General features: G+C 47.3%; 1 protein-coding gene across 2 annotated transcripts in view; it reads left to right on the forward strand.

Moving 5' to 3' along the window:
• The window catches only part of Tanc1 (tetratricopeptide repeat, ankyrin repeat and coiled-coil containing 1), a 233,173-nt gene that overhangs the window by 30,278 nt on the left and 194,015 nt on the right, over positions 1–8,880 (forward strand). The window contains exon 2 of one of the 2 annotated variants that reach the window (XM_029536846.1): positions 5,148–5,230. The exons of the other annotated variant lie outside the window; for it this stretch is intronic. The gene's annotated coding sequence lies outside the window, so the exon portion shown is untranslated. The remainder of the gene's footprint in view (positions 1–5,147; positions 5,231–8,880) is intronic. 2 annotated transcript variants of the gene reach the window in all.

Here is an 8,880-nt window from a genome sequence, read left to right on the forward strand (position 1 = left end):
TTCTCTTCTCTTCTCTTCTCTTCTCTTCTCTTCTCTTCTCTTCTCTTCTCTTCTCTTCTCTTCTCTTCTCTTCTCTTCTCTTCTCTCTTGAGACAGATTCTCTCTCTGTAGCCCCAATAGGCTTAGAACTTGCTCTGCAGAGCAGGCTGGCCTCGAACTCATCTGCCTCTGCCTCCTGGGTGCTGGGCTTAAAGGTGTACAACACTGGGCTGGTTTTCTTCTTAGTTAAGACTGATACTTGTTTCCTACATGGCAAACAGGCTCCTTAATTTTAATTTAAGGACAAAGGGAAAAAAGGAGGTTAAAAATAACCTGGTATGTGTCCTTCAATGTTTTTCTGTTCACAGACATATGCTAAATGGTATGCTATTCTTATTTTGTTATTTAGCTACATAAATTTTTTTTGTACACAAGTGTAGTATATTTTTATCGCATACCAATTTGTATTCAAATGATTCCCAACCACTGTCTGTAATTTGCTCTTTAGTCTGTTAGGAGTAACATTAAATTTATAACTATTATTACTGAATTTTAGGTAAATAAAAATTGTACTTCAAGTTTTGATGAATGTCTTCCAACCATTAAACTTCATTAAATTAGCATAAAACAACTAAATCTATGTAGCCTGTTTATCTTTTTAATAATCTGAGCAACCTCTGTGTTCCAGAACTGAGCTGTATGCCAGGCGAGCCCCTCAGGTCTAGGAGTCATAGCATTAAGGGTCAGGCAGAACATGTGTACACAGAACTCGGTTAGAGTACACATGGGCGAATTGAGTATATTCGGATCAGACACCGGGAAGTAGCTGTCTGAGGGCGGGGTGTGTGTAGAGATGCAGACTGTAATGGAAGAGTCTGGCGGTGTTATCGTATGACGGTGACAGTGAAGATTTGGGACACAAGGCCTAGGGACCCAGTTTACTTTGAAGAATGGTATTTTCGTGTATAAATCTAAAGTCAAAAAGAAAGGTAAACATATTGCCCTGTAGTTGGCAAAGTTTCTCACGGGGTATGGGTTAGCAGCTCTGGAATTCCATTGTGTGTACACAGAGGTTAAGATGGTGTGATGTAAGCAGGAGAGAAGGCCGGGATGTTGGAGACCCAGGTGTGGACTTGGGTTGGGCTAAATACTGATCCACAAAGAGTTGCTAAGTAAGTGTGTAAACGGGCTGGTGCACACACAGGAGTGATAGGGCCTTGCAGCCTTGACTCGCTGTTAGTAATAAGCATATGCATGTCTTCCCTCCACTGGTGCCGGTCTCCAGTGAGCCGGACTCCTTGGGCAGCATAATTATAGATCTGGAGCATCTTGTGTGGCCAGAAAATAAGGAAGTGCTCTGAAAAAAACAAAGGATGTGGGCATGTTGCAGGGAGGAAAGAGCCAACCTCAAGGAGCTCTTAACAGCCAGAGCTAACTTTAGCTACAAAGTAAATAGTGTGGTACTGCATAATAATACAAAGCATAATATATGTATTTGCATGACATGGATTTATGCTAAGTCAGGAAACAGCGTTCTTAGAGGAGAATTTCAAATACTTGTTGCAGAGAAGTTCCCATTCCCTCCTGCTCCCTGAGGCTAGACTGAGGCCGAAGTTGGTGAGTCCTCTAAAGGGTAGAGGATGAGAAGGGAGAGGGCATCCTGGGGTTTAGCCATCCTGTGACAGTGTGGGCATACAGTAATGGCAGAACCTTAACCTGCTGTCTCTCCAAACCCATAGCCCACTACAGTCATTAAAACATGCCAGAGACGTCCACTCCTTTGCCACAGCACTGAGCTTGCTAAGGAGCCACCATGAGCTGGGCTCACCCTTCCGAGCTGAAGAAATGTGTCAACAAGACTTTATCACCGAGGTTCAGTGGTGGCAGATATGAACCATGAACACTGAGACTTTTGGTCCCTTTGTGACTTGTGTGATTGGTGGGTACATGGAGGTGACAGCTGGTGGGCCCAGAATCACATGGGAGTGGTGGTCCTACTCGGAAGGCTCGGAAAGAGTCTAAACCAATATCGCGAGTTCAGCAGAGGACCCATATCCCTTCCCAAGGGCATCATCGACTATTGTGCAGGATTGGGTCACGAACGTTTTCATACGAAACACTTTTCCTAAATAAACTCTTGATATATTGAAGGGAGAAAAAAAAAGACAAGCCAGACAAATCCCATTGAGGAACATTTTACAGAAATCCTGACCGGTTCTCCTCGACACTGTTAAGGTCATGGAAAAAAAGACAAGGAAATAAAGAAAAAACTCGAGATCAAGGAGGCAGAGGGCAAGTAGCTACAACGTGGGACCATGGACCAAGAGCCTAGAGCCGAGGGTGTTAGTGGAAAACTAGAGTATCCCAGATGACATCTGACTATTACAGACTTAAATACTCGCCCTGACAGTCTCGTTCTGAGAGCGTTCAGTGACGGGGAAGCATGACATGGAAGGACAGAGACGACGCCTCATCCGCATTCTACTAATGAGATTTTGCTCTCTTGACTTATTACCCAGTTGCCCATCAATCCACCTTATTTTAGAAAGGACTTTATAAAGTTGCAAACATCAGTGCCAGTGCGCATGCCTCCCGTAGTACCACCCCGCCTGTTTAAAGAATGATTTCTTCTATAAAATGTTTTTATTAGTACATATTAATTATACATAATAATAGTGGCTTTCATTAGGAGATTTCCATATGCATAATGAAATGTATTCTGTCTCCTCATCCAGCTCCCATTTTGTTCCCTTCCCGGTACCACCAGTTCCCTTCCTCTCTAGGCTCCCAGGGTGGTTCATGAGGTTCCAGGCCCATTGTAGTGGACGCTACATCTGTGGACGGCCGAGGATGAAGAGTTGAGAGGATGTAGGTTTTGTTGCCGTGTCCTGGAGTGATGATAGGTGGTGCTTATGCTCACCCGAGCTTGTTTGACTGACATGTAGCTGTACCTGTGAACACTAGGATGTTCCGGGGTCTGTGGGTGTCCCGAAAATAATAGCTACCCTGGGGTCGAGGCTGGAGGGTGTCGTGTAAGGTAGGAGCTGGGGCAGTAGGATGCCCAAGTGAGACTGTGCTGCACTACAGCATTTATCTGAGGAGAGCCTGAGGCCTAGCTGCACCCTTCTTCCCTTTTCTGGGGGTCTCCCCAGGAGAAGGATGCCCAAGGAGAGACACTTTAGCTCTGGAAGGGGGTAGGAGGATGAACCATCAGAGACTGCAATTATACAGAAAGGGCAGCAGTCACCCCCAAAGTCCACAGAGCTGGGACTGTGCCCAGAGGGTGGCCTTCCAGCTGCCGGACAGTGGCCCTATTCAGTTTGGATGCATAATGATTTTAAAACTAATCAGGACCCAAAGCCCGAGGCTAGAGACAAAACACAAATCTCTCGTTGGCCGAGCAAACATCTAGGTTTTGTCAGATAGGAAGTGACTGAGGAAGGTCAAGGGTGATGTCATGGTATGTGCTATGCTTTCATCCTTAGACAGAGGGGCCCCCGGGGTACCATTGGCAGCTCCCTGGGCCCTTTGAAATCATTTCCTATAAATGAAATTGTCAAAAGTCACCATTGAGAGTTTGGTGTGGTAGGCATACCAGAAGTACAACTAGACAAAGGAAGGAAATTTCCACTGCAGCTAGCGGCCTCCTCTTCCCCCTTGTGCCTTATAAACAGCCCTGAGATGGATTACTGTGCTCAGTTTTCTTGTATAGCATGTGGTTTGAGCCAGTAGTCGTCCAAGGTAAACTTCCCTCCCCCCCCACCCCCCCCACCTCAGGCTCACACAACTGTTCTTACCCTACCTAAGCTGTATCAGCTGGCCACCCTTTATAAGCTGCTCTGCTGTTTTCAATTTTTTGTTGGGGAAGTAGTGTTTTTGTTTTTGTTTCTGTTTTTTTTTTTCCCCTCCATCAAAGGAATCTATTTGTTCTGGGAAGTCAAGGGCAGGGGATGTTTCCTAATCTAATTCAGGGAAAGAAAACGTACAGCATCTCCTTTGAGTGGTTGCTTTATGAGTCTTAATTGAAATTTCAAATAAACCATCTCAATAAACCGCTTCAGAGCTGAAAGCAGGGACTGCGGTACCCATGGGTTTATTTATGGAGCAGTTCCTGGCACACTGTGCCAGGCGTGGCTCTGTGCCCTGGTAGAGAGACACAATCAGGAGGAAATAGTGAGGTGTTCTTGGAGGAGCGCAGAGGGTGACAGGCAGGACGAGGGGTCAGGACAGGCTTCTTGGAGGAGGTGGGGTTTGTGGAGCATCTCAGGGGAGTGTGTAGGTGAGGGATGGGGGTTTGTTTGGCAGAGGGAGACACCTGAGGAGACCTGGGAGCCAACCCAGTGGGGGCCCAGGCAGGCATGGTGTACTTGTCTAAGTGGGGAAAGATAGGGATGTACAATGGTCAAGACCTAGAAGAAGGTCTCAGGAAAATTGGTTTAGATCAAAGCAGAAAGTTTGGGGCAGTGCCTGTGGCTGAATCCTGGTCAGGAACAGACAGGCAAGGAGGTAGGGCTAGCGCATCAAACATGCTGGCTTTGTGCTTCTGGGTGGAGGGGGGCGTGACAAGTGTGGCTCAGGCAATTAAGGGGACTTGTTTTTGAGTCTTTTGTTGAGGGCCTTTCTGGGTCTGAGAATTCCAGGGCTCCTGCATCTCTGGGCTGCACACACCTACTCTCTGAGGTCTTTTTATGGCTTGGGACGCAGTTGAGAAGCCAATTCCTGATCTGGTCCCCACCTTGTGACCAGCGAAGATCACCGAAGAATAAGGAAATCGAAGGCCAGGGGACTGAGGTGTGGGTGACTGTGCGGTCTGGGTGTGAAGAGCAGAACACACTCTGGGGCCACCAAAGAGCCGGGACTCGTGGGAAACACAAGCTTGGAATGGCACTGTTGCCTATGCAGTGTGCCTGGTAGTGGCGCATAGCTGGGGAGCTGGGGTGAGTGTGGTGAACGGCAGCTGCTGTGACTTCATATGCTGGACACAGTTCTAAATGCTTTCAAGTGTCCGGTAGGTCAACGGCATCCCGAATGGTTTATCCCCCATCTACAGATGAGGCGTGGAGGCCCGGGGGGTGGGGGGGACGCAACTGCTCCAGGTTACATGGTAAGTCCAAAAATGGAGTTGGGATTGTCATCCAGATTGTCCTCTGTGCTCTTGTTCCTTGCAGGAGCTGACTGTTGGGCACAGAAGAGGGACAGAAAGGACCACCGTACGGCGTTTCCTCGGTGAATGAGAAGATACCAGAGATAGGTAGGTGTCAGCCTTGCGTCGGGGTGGAGGGTGATATGACCGTGCGTTGGAAAGCACTGAACAAGGAACAGTTTTCACTCCTGAGGGGAAGTGGGCTGGAGAAGTTCCGTTTGCGCTGGTGCTTCCTTAGCTGAGCGGCAGAGCTCACGTTCAGAGAGCAGGGTTCCAGCGGCCCCTGGAAGAGATCTGTTCAGACACTGCTGGCAGTGATGGCCAAGAACTGTGCGAGTGTGCACCCATGCTGCTCAACTAACTGTAGGCTTATTAATGGTAAAGTTTGTTTCTGTCTTGCCATCCTCAAAAAGGAGGAGCGTGGAGGGCTCACAAAACCGTCTCCTTTGCCAAGTGGGTGCTTAGTAAATCAGTGAGTGAATGCTAGTGATTTCGCTAAGTGTGCTGTGCGTCGCTTTCATCTAATCCTTCTTTGGAGGGCTGAGGTCAGCACTGCTGTACAGATGGAGGGTCCTGACTTTAAGGGATTAGACAGATCGCCTAAGGTTGCACATTTAGAAAGCGGTGAAGCTAGTGCGGTTGGATCCTCCTGCCCCACTCAAGGAGCTGAAAAGCAGAAGGTTCTGGAAACTCTGTGTGTGTGTGTGTGTGTGTGTGTGTGTGTGTTGTTAATAGAGGTAAGAAGAGTGCCTAATGGGGACAGGAAGGTGAGAGGAGGCCTGGTAGTGAGGCCACATGGGTCAAAGTGTGGTGGCACAGCCTGGCCTCTAGTGTCTCCACTGGGTACAGCTGTAATAGAACCGTCAGAGGGCCCAGGAGTGCAGGCAAGGCGACAGAGAGGCTTGAGTGTGTGTGGGAGTCTGCGCTACCTCCGGATCCCAAGTTGCTAGTGGAGTCCTCCTCGAGTGGGACCTGTGACTGGACAGGATGGAGCTGAGGACTGTGCTAATAAGCAGCTTAGCCCGTCCCCCCCTTTCTCATGCTCCTCCCTCCTGTCACCTTCCCTGGGGACAGCTGTGGACCCACTGAGTCTGCAGACAAGAACCTGATACTGGATTGGAGATGTATGGATATAGGCCTGAAGACTTCTCTGCTGCCAATAGCAAAGCCCGTGTGTGTGCCCGTGTGCGTGTGTGTGTACGTGTGCGAGAGCAGATCATGGCCAAACTTCCCAGCTTGCAGACGGTTGACAAATGGAGACCTCGCGCCCTAGAGTTTCTTTCTTCTTGGCAGAAGTGTATGAAATGGATCTAATAGGAAGTGAATATTGCCAGCTCCTTGTGAACACTTTCGAGGTTTGTAACCTAGAATGACTAAGGCATGGCCGGGCTTCAGAGGTTGTCCGTGCTATTCGTGATTCCCCTGGTATAGGTGCAAGCTTGTCTCAGGTACTTGGATTTAGTGAGGTGTTTATGGTGACACCTAATCTGTTTATGAGGGATGTACTCCCCGGGGAGTTGCGCTTATCATCTTCCTTCATGAGTATTCTTTGGACCCAGCTGGAGTCATTTATCCTCCTGGTTGGAGGTTTTTAAATTCTGTGCTGTGCTGGGTTGGGGGTGGGGCTGTCTGAGGGGTGCTTCCTGTGGAATGAAGGTGGCCGTAGCAGTAGCCAAGTCTGTGATTATATAATCATTTTGAATACATAAGAAGATGGCTCAGGGCAGGTCCTGCAAGGGCAGCCTGGGAAGGAGGAGATTGAGTTGCGCTGCAGTTGAATTCTGCAGCTGTCAGATTCTCCGCAGTACAGTAGTCAGCGGTAACCTCCAGGTGTAAACAGACCTTCGTCAGCATCATTGAAAAAAGCGCTCTGAGGATCCAGACAGAACTCTGTGGGACGCCGTCCATCAAAAAGTCATTTGCTGGAGCCTCCTTTCTGGCTGTGATGTTTTACCCCTGGTGGCGAGTGAGCGGGTTCTGTAGAGCTTTGTCTCAAGGAGAGGTGGAGGCTATCTCTGTTCATTTGGAGTCTGCTTTCAACAGTCTCCTTTGCTTTTCACCAGCTCAGACACATTTAGAGGCCTGGTGAAAACTTGCCTTTAAAACGGGACTAAAACAGTAACAGTTACTAAGTAGCCCTTCATTTTGTAAAAGAATTGTGGCTAATTTGGGGGCTATAACTCAGTGGTAAAATACTTATCCGAGCGTGGATGAGCCTCTGGGTTTAACTTCAGCTCCCTCCACCCCCAGGGCTAATATTATAATGACTTACTCTTGGAATTACTTAATGGGCTTTTACAAAAGGACTTTTGTTGTTGCTGTGAATCTCAGTGTCCCCAGCCTGTATCTCTCAGCCAAGAACATCCCTGCACACGTAGAATGAATTTAATATAGCTGTGATGGCACAAGGAGGTGACACTGCCTGACCTGTTCAAAGCTGCAAAACTGGTCGCAGTGAGGGTTGGTAGACAAGTAGCAGAGATAATAATGGCTTGCCTGCAGAACCTTTTCATGGAAAATGATATCAAAGGGGCTGGAGAGACAGTTCAGGGGCTCAGAACACATGCTGACCTTAAAGGTCTGTGCTAGGTTCTCTACACCTTCATGATCAGCTTATGCCAGTGCCTGTGGTTGCAGCTCCAGGGGGCCACACACTGCTCTCTTCTGGACTCTACGCATAATTAAAAAATAATAAAAATAAACTTTCAGAAAGGAAAAGATTTTGAAAAAAAAATCCAATATCGAGTATAGAGGAATCCTAAATTTTATAAAAGTATAAAAGTTTTATAAAGGTATTTTTCTGGGGCTAGGGTGGCGGTTCTCAACCTGTGGGAGAAATGACCCTTTCACAGGGGTCGCCTAAGATCATTGGAAAACCCAGACTTTTTTTTTTAAAACATGATTCATAACAGTACAAAGTTACAGTTATGAAGTAGCAACAAATATGATTCTATGGCTGGGGGTGTCACATTAACAGGAGAACTGTATTGAAGGTACACAGTATTAGGAAGGTTGAGAACCACTGGGCTAGAGAGATGGCTCAGTGGTTAAGAGCACCTGCTGTTCTTGCAGAGAGAGTATGTGTTTGGATCCCAGTACCTATGTCAGGCAGCTTCTAACTGCTTGAAACTCCAGTTCCACAGTATAAATGCCCTCTCCTGGCCTCCCAAGTTTGCCTGCATGCAGATGGCACACATCCTCAAGCACACATAACCATAAAATAAACCTTTAGTAAAAAATATTTTCCTGTTAGCTGGGCAGTGGTGGCACACACCTTTAATGCCAGCACGTGGGAGGCAGAGGCAGGGTGAATCTCTGAGTTCAAGGCCAAGCCAGGGCTACACAGAGAAACCGTAGAAAGAACAAAACAAAATGAAAACCTAATCTTTCTGGAAAAACAAACAGAATTTTATATATTTTAAGTGTCAAAAGTCAAAAACAATTAATGGAAAAAAAAAACATAGACCAATTCATATATTTTATAAGCACTACTTCATGAGTTTGAAAGTTTGCCTCTATTAGTCCTTTATTTTTAAGAGTTGTTTCACCCCCCCCGATGGGGGAGCTAGAGAAAGTACCCAAGGAGTTGTAGGGGGCTGCAACCCTGTAGGTGGAACAACAATATGAACTAACCAGTACCCCCTGAGCTCGAGGCTCTAGCTGCATATGTAGCTGAAGATGGCCTAATCAGCCATCATTGGGAAGAGAGGCCCCTTGGTCTTGTAAACTTTATATGACCCAGCACAGGGGAAGGCCAG

The sequence above is a fragment of the Mus pahari genome, chromosome 3 (genome assembly GCF_900095145.1).
Source record: "Mus pahari chromosome 3, PAHARI_EIJ_v1.1, whole genome shotgun sequence".
Taxonomy (NCBI): domain Eukaryota; kingdom Metazoa; phylum Chordata; class Mammalia; order Rodentia; family Muridae; genus Mus; species Mus pahari.